General features: G+C 35.7%; 1 long non-coding RNA gene across 1 annotated transcript in view; it reads left to right on the top strand.

Moving 5' to 3' along the window:
* The window catches only part of LOC125778439 (uncharacterized), a 59,491-nt gene that overhangs the window by 25,871 nt on the left and 18,688 nt on the right, over positions 1 to 14,932 (top strand). The window contains exon 2 of the long non-coding RNA XR_007422702.1: positions 591 to 639. This is a non-coding gene — a long non-coding RNA (uncharacterized LOC125778439). The remainder of the gene's footprint in view (positions 1 to 590; positions 640 to 14,932) is intronic.

Below are 14,932 nucleotides of genomic sequence, written 5' to 3'. Positions count from 1 at the left end.
CACTGCCTGGGTAATTGCACTTTAATACAGTCGAGCGGCTGCTCTCGAATTTCGTGTGAGTTATGGCCTGCTTATCACTTTTTAAGCTCAAACATAATGAAATTAATGAATTAAAAACACTTGATAATCACTTTCGTAATCCTCTAAATGCTGAAATTTGTACGTTTTTTTGAGATAACGCTTGGTTGCGTCGGCGCGTCTTGTTTGAAGGACAACATTGTATGTAAAATCGGTGGTAAGTTTAAAGTAATTAATTTAGGGTGGCAAGTGCGGTGTTTTTGTTAATTTGTTTAGAGTTATTCGTGCCTAATTCAACAATTATTTTAAATTATTTTTTCAGTGCTGTCGGTTAGGTAATCGGCCACGTTGCTAACGTTAGAATAGTTCTCAAGCAATCGAATGGATATTTTTGAAATTTTGCGTTCTTCATTTTATTTTGGCCTGTCTCTATATTTCAGCTATTTTATGGTTATTTTAAACAAGAATTATCGATTTCTCTTCAGTGTATCTGAACTGTTCAGATTAAAGTTCAAGCAACTTTAATTGATTTACATTTTATTAATCACTGCTCTTAACCTCTTATCTTTCAGGCATTCTCAGCAATTCACTACCGAAGAATTTCTTTGTTTTGCGACAGAAGTAAGTATATTTCTTAAAATTTTCTTTATTTAAATAATCTTTTAAATAATTAGGGGCTTCATATAGTCTCATAAAGTTATGAGTTATAACGATTCCAAAACATAGCATTAAAATTGTAATTGTGTAAACTCATTTTTGTATGCAATTCAACAACAATTTTTTTAAACAAGTGTAAAAGTTTATAATTTTACGACTTTACGATGCTTTATGACAGGTTGTGAGTACCCCAAATGATTAAAAATTCCTTAAGCTTCGGATGAAATCAGAATTCACATTTATTACATCAAAATCTTAATTTCTTAATAAAACTAGGTTAATTATGGACACCACTTAATGCAGAATAAAACATAATAAAAAAAAAAACAAAAAATCATAAAAGCGACAGGAAATAATGTACCACCTAGCATATCTTGAATCAATATCTAAGTGAAATTTCTAGGTATGACAATATTTTATGTCAAATTTATGATTTTTTTTAATTTTTGATTGTATCATCATTTTAACAATTCTTTTTGGGACTTGTTTTACAATTAAATTGTTTATTTAAAATTACATAACATACAAAAAAAAAATACATAAAATAACAAATGAGTTTCATAAGGTGTGTTCTGTCTACCACATGCAACTAAATTTCAAAAGAACTTGTAATTTAAGTTTAAAATGCCTTCTTTATTTTCTTATATTTGACTTAGTTGCATTTTCTCACGAACGCATTGAAAGCACTTCATATCTTTTCTAAGAAAATAATAATATAGGGTGATTTTTTAAGAGCTTGATAACTTTTTAAAAAAAAAAAACGCATAAAATTTGCAAAATCTCATCGGTTCTTTATTTGAAACGTTAGATTGGTTCATGACATTTACTTTTTGAAGATAATTTCATTTAAATGTTGACCGCGGCTGCGTCTTAGGTGGTCCATTCGGAAAGTCCAATTTTGGGCAACTTTTTCGAGCATTTCGGCCGGAATAGCCCGAATTTCTTCGGAAATGTTGTCTTCCAAAGCTGGAATAGTTGCTGGCTTATTTCTGTAGACTTTAGACTTGACGTAGCCTCACAAAAAATAGTCTAAAGGCGTTAAATCGCATGATCTTGGTGGCCAACTTACGGGTCCATTTCTTGAGATGAATTGTTGTCCGAAGTTTTCCCTCAAAATGGCCATAGAATCGCGAGCTGTGTGGCATGTAGCGCCATCTTGTTGAAACCACATGTCAACCAAGTTCAGTTCTTCCATTTTTGGCAACAAAAAGTTTGTTAGCATCGAACGATAGCGATCGCCATTCACCGTAACGTTGCGTCCAACAGCATCTTTGAAAAAATACGGTCCAATGATTCCACCAGCGTACAAACCACACCAAACAGTGCATTTTTCGGGATGCATGGGCAGTTCTTGAACGGCTTCTGGTTGCTCTTCACCCCAAATGCGGCAATTTTGCTTATTTACGTAGCCATTCAACCAGAAATGAGCCTCATCGCTGAACAAAATTTGTCGATAAACATATTTCGAACCGAACACTGATTTTGGTAATAAAATTCAATGATTTGCAAGCGTTGCTCGTTAGTAAGTCTATTCATGATGAAATGTCAAAGCATACTGAGCATCTTTCTCTTTGACACCATGTCTGAAATCCCACGTGATCTGTCAAATACTAATGCATGAAAATCCTAACCTCAAAAAAATCACCCGTTACATTAGAAATAAAAAATTATATAATAATACTAGCTGACCCCGCAGCCGTTGTCCTGCGCGAAATTATGTGTTTTGAAATGAAAAGACAAAAATTCATATCTTATTGATAATCATTTATTTGCTATTTGTCTACATTTTTCTTCAATGTAACGCAGCTTGATAAAAAAAAATTTTTTGTTTCTGTTTCAGTGCGTAAATGTACAGAGAAGATGGTTTTCCAACTCTTGAGCACGCCACGTATATCTGGCCGTGTGAAAAACATAGCATTTCCAAATGTATGCCACCCACTATGCGACTATTCTGTTGATCGTCATTTTAAATTCAATTTTCACTGGAAACGGAATACTTTTGAACCGAATTGGCAAATCGTTAGAACTCAAAAGAAATCCATAGAATCAAGCATTCTGTCCCTTATATTTGATAGGTGCATCACAATCAGATTGCGATGATGCGGTGGCATACCAGGCCTCTCCAAAGAATTTACAAATTCCACTGGTAATTCACGGTGTCGTCTTCATTGTCAGACGATCGATCGATTTGTATGATTGCAAGTCTCCTGGAATTTGACTTTGAATTTTCCAGTTTAAGTCAACAACATAGGTATTTGTGGCAGCTAAAATTGCTCGTACACTCAAGGAATCGTACTTACGACAGTTTGGCCAATGTTCGTATAAACATTCGTGATGATTCCATCTTTCGTGAATTGATAAACGGCATATGGGATTGATATCAGACCATGGGAAGTATCAATCAGTATTGACCCATTTCCAATTCTTAGCGTATGCAATGTAAAATGTCTTCGGCAATGTAATTTTTGGTCGTATCCCATAACGCGGATTTGAAGGCTGATCATCGCGAAATGTGTGTGAACTTCAGGGGCATTTGTTTTTCGGGTGGATTGTGTAAGTTCATTCTAATGCATTAGTTGAGAACACACCTGGATGTCCATCTACTGGATGACCCTGCTTCCTGCGTAACAATTTCTTCGATGTCGGAACAGTCGGAAAACGTTCATGAATTTCAAAAGAAATATCCTACAAAGCACTTTATTTCAGTTCACGTATCGACCGTGTCGTTTAAAACCAATAACCGCCATGTTGCTTCCTATGGTGACGTATTTACAAACGTATTTTATCGATTACACCAAACTGCAATACGCAACATTCACATGACTTTTGAATGTGAATTAGACAATAGTGGCGAATATGGTACGACCCATGTGTTGTCAACTTTGATGTGTTGTTAACTTCGATATTTACGCCGATAGAGTGGATATCCATCATTTCCAGCTTGTGTTTCAGAAAAGCACATGGATAATGTTTCGCGCATTTATTGTCAGGCATACAAACCGAAGTGTGATTGTGGTGTCCGCAAGGTCCATGAACCATGTTGGTTTTCATCACTTCATATAATACTGGATCTTTCTCTGCATCATTAATTTCCGCAGAAATGAGTTCATCAATTTGATCTGGTGTGACAACCATCCACCATCCAAAGAACAATGTGTGCGGGTGGCAAACCTCTCTTTTTCCACTCAACAGAGTACATTTAGCATCTAACAGTACCACATATATGTACCTACCCTACTCCAAGATAAACTCCATGAAACATCGTAACTGTTGTTTGAAAAGTCGTGCTGTGACATCGTGACGATCGCTTGCTTATTGACCGCGAACCATAATTCCGCACGTATGTCACCGCATCCTGGGAGTACTTCTTGCCTTGCCTTGCCTTTGGCTGCCATACTTTGATGGACCGATATTAGGGCGACCTCTTCGTGGCTTCGTAACAAATTTCAATCTGCAATTGACCTCTTTGTGTGAAACGCACGTAAAGTTTTTACTGAATAATTTTTCTTTTGAATAGCCGGAATAAAAAAGCAAGCCACCGAAATTGAACTATTCAAATAATTTACAAATCAAAATATTGAAAAACAAAACAAACAAAAATTGAAAAAAAATGTTTATGGAAAAAAGATACTTTTTGGAATTACCCTAAAAAAAAAAAGTATTCTCCTTGTTTGGGAGGAGACCTATCCGAATTGGTGGTAATCACCGAAATCGGTCCAGGCGTTCTCTAGTTATAAGCGTAGTAACTAACATCACTTTCTTTTATAGATATTAAGCGATGTGATAAAAACTTGATCCACAGATGTCGCCTTTTTCTTTGGCATCGTTTTGTTTAATACACGTTTACGCCAATTTAAGGTTTGAATATTGGATACTGCGATGGTAGCGCCATCCATCGGTCAAACATTCCAAATTTAAAAATTGATTAAAAATGAAAAAATAATTTAAAAAACATTTTCCAGTGGACCAAATTGTAAATATAAACCATTCCCGAATCTCCTTGAACGTACACACAAAATTTCATCAAAATTGGTCCATCCGTTTAGGAGCAATTCCAAGGCAAACACACGGTCAGAAGATTTATATATATAAAGAAGATAAGAAAGTGATGTAAAATAATGAAATTATTAAGGTGATCTGTGGTGGGGAAGAGAAAAGGGAGGAAATGGTTGAATATTTAATGGTTAAAACCAATTTGTATGGATTTCCGGTGAAACTACAAGCCCTATTGAAAAATATTATATGGAAAAGTTGCTGATAATAAAAGAATCTATAACTTTTGATCACACCTTTTCACATAATATCAAAATTTATGTGAAAAATTATCTTCTCAAAAAACTTACTTTTTAGTTCCCAAAATTGTGCGTTTTTTTAATATTTTCTTATTTTAACTTAATATCATAACTACCCTAATTTACAATCAAAAATGCTCATGTCAGAATATCAGGGTTTTTTCAAAAAATTAGTAGGCCGTATTAGTATTTCTAATGATCTAAAAAATGTATAGATTGCTGTGATAAGATTTCCCAGAATATGCATAAAAGGACCCAGCAAACGAGTTAAACCTGTTTTTGTTATTATTCAATGTGACAGTAGAGTATCCGGAATTTGTAAATTCGTCATTATTTATTTTGTTGCCTTTAAAGTAATCCCCACCAGATGTAATACACATATGCCAACGATTTTTCCAGTCTTCGAACACTTTTTAAGGACTTTTTGGGATGGCCTTCAACTTCTTCAGCGATTTTTGTTTTATCTCATCGATCCACTGAAAACAGCTTCCAAGAGGCGGCAATTTCAGTTCGAGGAACTAGCAAAAATCGAAAGATCGATGGTATTCGTTGCTTGTTTGGCTTTAAGTTCGGTCACAATCATGGCTTAATGCAATGATGCATTATCATCGTGTAAAACCTATGAATTGCTCTTCTAAAATTCCGGCCGTTTTCGACGGGATTTCTTACGCAAACGCCTCAATACGGCCAAACAGAACTTCTTATTGACCGTCTTTCACGGATATCGAAAAAACAATCACCATCACCTTGATTTTTGAGTGGCTTTGGAGTGTTGTCTTTTGGTTTCGGCTCATTTTTTCCCCTTCAATGCGATGATTCTTCATATGTTTGCATCTCAAATTCGTAAACCCATATCTCATTGGCAGTTTTAATCTTCTTCATGACCACGCACGACCAAGCATGTCCAAAGGGACCTGTTTATTAAAAAATTAAGCATTATCGGAACGAGTCGAGCAAGAACTCATTTCATACTCAACATATACACCAAAATCATTCGAACGGACCCGCTAGAGATGTCAAACTCTCTTGCCATTTGTTTAACACTTGTTTGACGATTTTCAAGCACCAAATCCTTCACTTTTTTAATAATTTCGGTAGTTGAAGAGGTCGAAGGTCGTCCAGAACGAGGCATGTCTTGCTTTTATGTTTGACAAACTGAATCACCGTAAGCCTTTTTTCGTTGTAATAAAACTTGCAACTGGTACCCTTAGTAAAATGAAATACATGGTGACGAAAAGAACACCTTAGCACTTGATGTTTGTGAGACTAAATAGTGCCTTTGGCAGATGGTCATACAAGTTGTATGAGTAATTTTTAAGCAATTTTATATTTTCAATAAAAAATGATAAATAGTTGGTACCAAATAGCAGGAAGCCACTACTATCTATAACCATATATTTTGGGCATTCCTTATTATTATCCTCTACAGACCGCAGGTTGAGTAGAATAAGTAGTTGCACATTTTTAGTACAGTGCAATATGTTTCTTTATAAATCGATTTATTGACAAAATCCATCAATAAAGAGTGACTGTTTGATTTGGGTTTTGGAGTAACCTATTTCTGCTGCTATTGTACTTTAAGTTCTTAGAAAGAAAGCCTGAAGAGTAAATCGAGTAAAATGTGTGCGATAAGCCATGGAATCATTTATTGCTATGAAGGAAACAAACAAAATACTTAAGTATTTATTTATTTAATAAATTCTTCAATATTTCGAAAACACACCACTTCAGAATCCACCCTTTAAGTCTGTATACAAAATATAATGAATATGAACCGTCTTTGTTGTAAACACTCAAATGTTGCGTATACGCGCGAGTGCACCATTTTGTTGCGCTACACAATTCATATTCTTATGCATTTTGTTGGTGCGCGTGAGTTTATTGTTAGTTGGTAATGCCACTTGCAGTTTTCGCGTTGACAACAATGCGTTAGTGCTGGTCGGGCGGGAATGCCAATGAAATTTTATGGAATGCCGTGGCTTCAGCAGCATCGAATGCGACAATAATTAATGCGACACATATGTAATTCAGCACTTTGCGTAAACGCTTTGCGTTTGAGTGTGTAAGTGTTCGATGCAACACTTTTGAGTGCTAAGTCCGCAGGGCATCTTGAGCGAAAAGTTCCGAGGGCCGCTTTTTAAACAAGCATGTGGCTGCTTTCAAGCGTGTAAAGGAGTGTGTATGTGTTTGTCATGCTTAACATTTCTCTATGTTGTATACGCATGAGTGAAGATGTTCATGTTTCCGCGTATAGCGCTTTCGCACAAGCAAATATGTACCTTATGCAGCGGTAATTAAGCGAAATTTAGTATAGAACATTTTTGCTTCGTGCGCCTGCACTTACATCGTGTGCTCAAGTCCACTTCCTAACTGCTCCCGTTTCTGCTCATTAACCTACATTTGTATGGCGCTGCTTGCTAATTGCTGCACCTATTAGTCGGCAATATTTTCCTAGTTACTTCGGCTTAAATTGCCCTGGCGGCACATGCCATCTGTAAATGTCTTTCCTTTAAAGGCTTTCATTTTCCACGTGGAAAGCAAAGCTGCGTGTAAGGTCTCTGCAATGTGGCTGTCATTTTGGGACTGAGAAGCAGAGCAGCTGTTAGTTTTGTTAGCAACAGTTACATATACGAAAATACCTAAAAATATTTGTTTGTGTCGCGTTTGTTTAGTATTTGTATGGTTTGTATGGTTTGTTGGTTGTTTAATTGTTTACTTTGTGTGGCAATATTTGCCGAAGGCATTTGTTTGAGGTTCGCCTGTTTATTTTTTCCGCATTCTGCGTAGATATTCTGGGTGCGCACTTAATGAGCGATGTATTTTTGCTCCAGTGTGTCGTTATTTCGCTTTAGCTTATTTTATGACTTTGTTGGAATGTGAGACACTTTATGCGTCGTTTTTAAGAAATTGGCCACAAAGCATACATCTTTATGTCCTAATCATTTACTGTAAAACGCTCGAGATTAGGTCTGACTGTCAATTATTTGGAGGGAAAAAGTGATTAGAATGGATTTTATAATTATACAACTACCTAATTTTGAAAGTACTGTTATTCTTAAGCCCTCAAAAATAGTTACTTTTGGTTTCTGTCAAAGTTATCTGATTATTCGATTTGTGTGCAGTAATTCAGAAAATTTTAGACATATTCACATTTCCTTTCATTATATACAAATTACTTTTTCCAAAGAATAACTTAAGGTATCAAATAATTAATTTTCAAAAAATTTAAATTTTCTCGAGCTGACAAGAGCTGTCGTGTGAGTATTGCAAAATAATGACCTTTTAAGTGATAAGTCAAATCAGTCCGAAGGTAACAGGATTCCTTAGACAGCTGGAAGTAACAGTTTGTTGTGATCAAATGACCATTTTCGTGCCCACAAAGCGTTTTGAGACTACTATCAATTTGTTGAGGTTTTTAATGTCAACTCTTGTCAATTTTCTTAGTTCATAGAAGTTATCAATACCGAGTTGCTTCAGCCTATAGAATAGAATAGTGTCTAAAAAGAACTCCTATCATTACGGTAAGATAAACCTTGTTAAAAGAAAGTAAATTAAATAACCTCTTAGGTTTCTCTTCGAATCAGAAAACCTCGCTGTCGCTGTTGGTTGCTAACCAACGTTTACTGAGCACACAGTCTACAGATCCAGTACTAGCATGCAAGATATCAGTGGAGCCCTTCCTCCGCTCATCTGTTCTGCAGTTTTCAGCTATTTCCCTATGATTATTTAGTTACCCAAACCAGTCTGACGACGAAGTACTCTGAGTGTTCTGTCAGTGAGTTCAAGGTCAGCTATTTTGTGTTGTCGGATTTAATGCACACCTCTCAGAATGAAGTTGCTCTTCGAAGCAGCACTTCTACCGTTACCTTAACTGCAGAGATTTCTGTTTAAAAAATACGATATTGGTTTAATATCCTGAGGCTAAAGGTAATGAATAGCTTTTGATTGAAAAAAATCGCTCTTATCTTTCTCCGCCCACATAACCCTTGTTGCCATGTACGCAGAGAAAAAACCACCTACGATAAGTTTTAAATTATATTATATAACTAAAGGACCCGCTTACGTTTTACTGCGGCTGATACATAGATAGTACTACTAATACCATCTATATGATTTCTATTAGTTAGATTATAAGTATTAGTTAAGGAATAATCGCATTTTTGATGAAGAAAGAATTGGTTTTTGGGGTAAAAATACTATTGAATTTGGGCTGTGCATCAGTGAAATCAATCGAGTCCAATCGATTGTCAGCCTGGTGGACTGCATATTAAGAAACGGTTCTCAAGCGTGGAAAGACAAAAAAATCGGCTGGCAAGGTTATGGCATCAGTCTTTTGGGATGCCCGTAGTATATTATTCATCGAATGATAAATGAGCCAGTTTTAATTCATTGCATTGTGTATTTGATTGCAGTTCTATTCTACCATTCCCAATATTTAGCAATTTTATTATTTTTCAGGAAGGATCAGTTTGAAATTGTACGCATATACATATGTATTCATCGTTCCCGTTTAAATATTGCATTGCTCTGTGCAATGCTTTGAAAAGATTTCTGTATATCTCAAATTTTTTATCAACACTTCAGTTATGCCGCTATTTTTTTATGCCAGACCTTTTGCAATTTTAAATTGCCTGTCAAGATACCCCCTCCAATAGTTAGCAGGTATGAAAAAAATGTTATAGCTACCCATAGAATTATTGAATCACCCAATTTATTATTTAAGAACGAACTCTGTCCTCAATATAAAAACTTGATCCACAGATGTCGCCTATTACTTTGGCATCGGTTTGTTTAATGCACGTTAAGGTTTGAATATTGGATACTGTGATGGTAGCGCCATCTATCGGCCAAACATTCCAAAATTAACAATTGATTAAAAATGAAAAAAATAATTTAAAAAACATTTTCCAGTGGACCAAATTGTAAATCTAAACCATTCTCGAATCTCTTAGAATATACACACAAAATTTCATCAAAATCGGTCCATCCGTTTAGGAGCAGTTCAAATGCAAACACACGGTCAGAAGATTTATATATATAAAGATATGTTTTTGAAAAGAAGGCATTACACTTCGATATCACATCAAAATTATTATATTACTGACACAGGCAATTCGATATTTAAATCGAATAACTTTGTTTAAATGTGAAGATGAAAGACAGAATTTTGCTGAATAAGAAAGTTTCTGGCTTAAAGTAGCTTCGTCAAAACTAAAAATTAATGATTCTTTTGTTATTCGTTCAATACAAATATAAAGCTCGATTTAAGTAGTTTTTGTTATTCTAAGAATTATGCTGTTTCAGGAGTGATCGAACTATTTCGATATCTTTGTTTGCTGATATTTCAGATACTTTGCACTACCTCTTATATTGGAGATCCTTAGGAGTTACGTTCAATCGTTTACTTACTCAACTATACTTTAACTTAAAATAGCGAGAGAGGTGGAGTTATATAAAAGAGGCTAAGATTACTGTATCTTAGCAATAAACTTTAAAAGCAGGCCAAATGAAAAAGGTAAAGGCCTTCGAAAAATCTGAACTTACGCATTCCAGTAACATAGTCATATTGAAATATGCTAGAAACTTTATGAGCTTGACGACCGTTTATCTATTATTTAATTATTATAAAGGGTGATACATTTAGAGGTTAACTATTTTTTTAAGGAAAAAAAAAACAAGAAACTACAAATATAATGGCGAATGCTTATTATCATTGGAAAGAAAATGCTTGTCTCAGATGGTGAAATTATCTGCTCACGGAAGTGTTATCTCAATAAATTCATTGATTTGATGCGATGTGTGGGAAGCGCCGTCTTGTTGAAACCAAATGTCACCGAGATCACGAGCTTCAATAACAGGCATCAATTAGTCGGTTATCATGGCGCGATAACGGTTGCCATTGACGGTTACGTTCTCACCGGCATCATTTTTAAAGAAATATGAACCGATCTGGCCAACAAACCATACCAAAGCGTTGTTTTTTCTGGATGAAATGCCAGCTTTTGAATCTCTTCAGACTGTTGTCCCAAATGTGGTAATTTTGCTTATTTACATACCTATTAAGCCGGAAATGGGCCTCTTTGCTTGAACAATTTGTAAGCGTTGTTCAGACCTAAGTCTTTCTTTGATGAAATGCCAAACAATACTGAACAAAAATAACATGAAGAAGGCGATTGGAAAAAGTACCTCTAATTGGATCACCCACTAGAAGAGACTCCTTAGCTATGACTATGGTCTCTTAGTAATTAACTTTAGGAACAAATGAAAATGGTAAAAGCTTTAGCAAAATCTCAACTTAAGCATTCCAGTAACGTAGACATACTTGAATTTGTTAGCAACCTTATGAGCTTCACGATTGTTTTTCTCCAAATAAAAGAAATTATAATATTTGGGGCATTTTAACATGAAGAAATTATGAAATTATGAGCTCTAAAAAATATTTTGGTGTATGCCATTGATATACAGAAAGTAGGTAGCGATTATATAATCATGGAAGCTTGAAAGTTTTAGTTTACATAAATGCACACATTTGTGTATTCGTAAAACACTGTTTTTTGCAAGAATCGCACCCTTTTTGCAACTGCGGCACAACAAAAGAATATTGTAATTTAAGAGCCATGCCACAAATTCGCTTAATGGTTGGCAAATGCGCCCTCATTTCGGTATTTATAGCATGCATGTGGTAGAGTATATAAAAATATGTGTGTGCATGAGCTTTGACCAAACTGTGACTGCCAGCATATGTGTGCACGTGGTCGCTACCAAAAGCAAATAGCAATACATTGCTGCCGCCAGCCCGCAAAACCACGCATGCAGACGCCGCACGACCAAGGAAACGATGGAAATCGCAAAACGCAGCAGGGAAATTGTTAAACCACAAATTATAGTCAAACGTTTATAGACGCATGCTTACCACAAAGTTGCAAGTGCATGGCACGAAGGGGGAGTTCTAACCCTTCTTGGGGGCTGTTAAAGTTGATTGGTAGTATCAGCGTTTTTAAGCGTATGCCGCCCACCAGTCGCGCCCACTGCACTTTCGAAACTGGGGTGAAACAGTTTAATGTTCGAAAGACGTACCAACTTATGCAAATTTGCCAATGAATATGAATAAATTACATGCAATACATAAATAATGCTTTCGAGGAGCCGAACCAGCGCAGCGCAGCACGGCAAAGTGTGTCGGTGTGCGTCGCCAATTGGTGGGCATGCGGTGGTGTGGGTGAGCAGCGCGGGGCGCAATAAAATCTATCAATCGATTATCGTCTGCCAATTGGATCAGTTGGGATTTGTGGATTTGTAATGCAGACAACTCTAGACAAACAATGGCGAAAATCCAATGTACGCGCGTTATTGACATAGCAGTATTCCTAAATAAACAAACGTGCGCTGTACATATGTACACATGTATGTATGAATGCTTGCCATATACACATACATGTTATGATTGACTGAATACTTGGTCGTTTTAATTTAAAAAAAAATTTCACTTTTCCACTTAAGAAAAATATTCACTTTGCCAGCGGCATTGTACTATACGCTGCAGCGACCCGTTGGACTCTGGTGGCGGGGCTGAATCTGGGTCACATGCAAATTTGCTCATATATGTCCACAAAAGACGTCGACTTTCGGTATTTATTTATTATGCTGTTTCTTCTTCTACTTTTTTATTGTCTTGTCATAATATTCACATCACTCCCGCCATCCCTCGCTCTCCGCTGACCTCTTGAGCAATCATTTATTTTACTTATATTTCAATTTGGACGCTGCGTTACTTGCACTATGGCAACTCTGCCGCGTTATATATGTACGTGTGTGTCATGCTCATGATGCACGTGGCTTGTTGGCAATCATGCACAGTTTCCACTTTGTTTCAGGAAAACATAGCATTTAGTTTCAGGCGGGTATTCGCTGCAATATTTTATCGCTCTTCTATTTAAGTTTATATGTCAGTTATATTCAGTTCGTTTAAAAACTTCGTACACCTGCACAGTTTGCTTGCTTCGCTTTTCTTAGCATTTTATTACGTATTTTATTTCATCTTTGCTTGACTCGAATTTATGCACCCTCTTGTCTTCCCTCTTCTGCGAATTCCCTGACGCCTTGATTCAGCATGCCATTTTTCACGTGCAATGCAAATTGATGGATGCATATTATGAGTTGGCACCCCTTTGCTGGAGGCCAAGATGCTGTGCAGCAGTTTGCAGCTTGATCCATTTATGCAATTTTATAGTTTCGGGTTTTATTTCGCAAATTTTCTTTTTGCTTGTCAGTTTATTAACACAGTGAAGCTTAGCTCAGCATCTTTGATACTGCATACACTTATATATATATATACTTGTTTATATATAGGAAACAGCTCTTTCTCTCTTTGTCTATAGAGGACAAATGTTATATAGATACATATTATATTTGTGTATATATAGATGTATATTAGGGTGTCCATTATTTTTCAAGTTGATTTAGTTTTTGTAAACGCCCTTTAAATCAATTTCCTTTTCTCTTATAACATACATATATAAAATGTGATTTTATATACTGAGTACTGAGCCTTCATGCAAATGATTTATATATTCTGTGTTGCTCATACGACATGGTGTACTACATAAATACAGCACATTTGATGCATAACTCTAACTGCGTATAACTTTTGAGAAATGTTTTTGTGAAAGAAATTATTCTTACTTAACTTTTCGCTCCTGTGAAATCTATTGACGGACTGGGCTTTAATTTGGATTGTCTGATTTTGCAAACTCAACGAACTGCTCCTTCAAATGGGACTTTTTGGACTAGATACTGCTAATAGTTTTCCATTATTAAGAAATATTTTTAAGAATTTGGTCGTTATAATGTCTCCGTTGAATACATAGAACCATATAAGTTGCTTTGAACAGAAAATTCTCTTCAACAAAAACTCATGCCACCATCGTTCAATTTCAACACTACACAAAACTGTTTAATAATTTGGATAAATTACTCTATAAAAGATTTATTGACAGCACAGAGTCCGCATTAAGTGTAACCCTAAGTTTTTTTGGAACTTTGTAAAATCTTAGAAAAGCGTGTTCGGTCATTCCTTCTACTTTACGCTGTGGTGATAAGTTGGGATATACTCCTGGTGAAATTTCCAACGTGTTTGCTGCATTCTTCGAATCAAATTACTTCTGCTAATAATTTTCCATCTATAAATTTTGGCATATTGTGTCAATAGCAGGATGATATTGCCAAGGCTATTTGTGATATTAAATCTTTATTCCAATAGGATCTGAATGTGCTGCTTATAAAAAAATTGTCCTGCCTTGGTACATTCCTTATGCTTCTGTTGAATAAGTCTCTGTCTTCTGGTAATTTTATTTCAGAGTGGAAGTTGACATTCATTACTCCTATACCTAAAGGTAGTAGAAGTGATGTAATCTCCAATTACAGGCTATTTTCTAAACACTCTACCATTTCCAAAATTTTTGAGTGCTTTGTTAAAACAAAAGTTTTTTTTGCAGCTAAATCATAGTTAACGTCAATCAGCATGGGTTTGCCTCTGGTCGCTCTACTGAGTCAAATTTAGGGTTTTTTGGTGAGTATTGCATATCTGCCTTCTCCGCTGGATTTCAGTAGAATATGTTTACACAGATTTCTCTAAAGCCTTTGATAAAGTTTCACACAATATTCTGAATAAAAATTACTCTCTTTAGGTTTTCACTCTGTCTTCTTCTGTTATTGTCGATGGGACGTCATTCGATTCTTTTATTGCGTCATCGGCAGCACCACAAGGAAGCGTTTTAGGCCCTCTTCTCTTTGTGTTGGTTATCAACGACATTTTCTATTGTTTCTTAAAAGATTTTTCTTAAATTTGCCCTCCGCTCCTTAAAGTTTGTTGACCCCACACCGTCGTATGCAACTCATTTAATCTCTTGAAAATCGACGATCAGTTCTCTGCTTTTCATTTATTTTCAATGTAAATAATGGTGATA

This window comes from Bactrocera dorsalis, chromosome 4 (genome assembly GCF_023373825.1).
Source record: "Bactrocera dorsalis isolate Fly_Bdor chromosome 4, ASM2337382v1, whole genome shotgun sequence".
NCBI classification, from domain to species: Eukaryota; Metazoa; Arthropoda; class Insecta; order Diptera; family Tephritidae; genus Bactrocera; species Bactrocera dorsalis.
The sequence above is the reverse complement of the archived record's forward strand: the minus strand, read 5'-3'. Positions and strand labels throughout refer to the sequence as shown.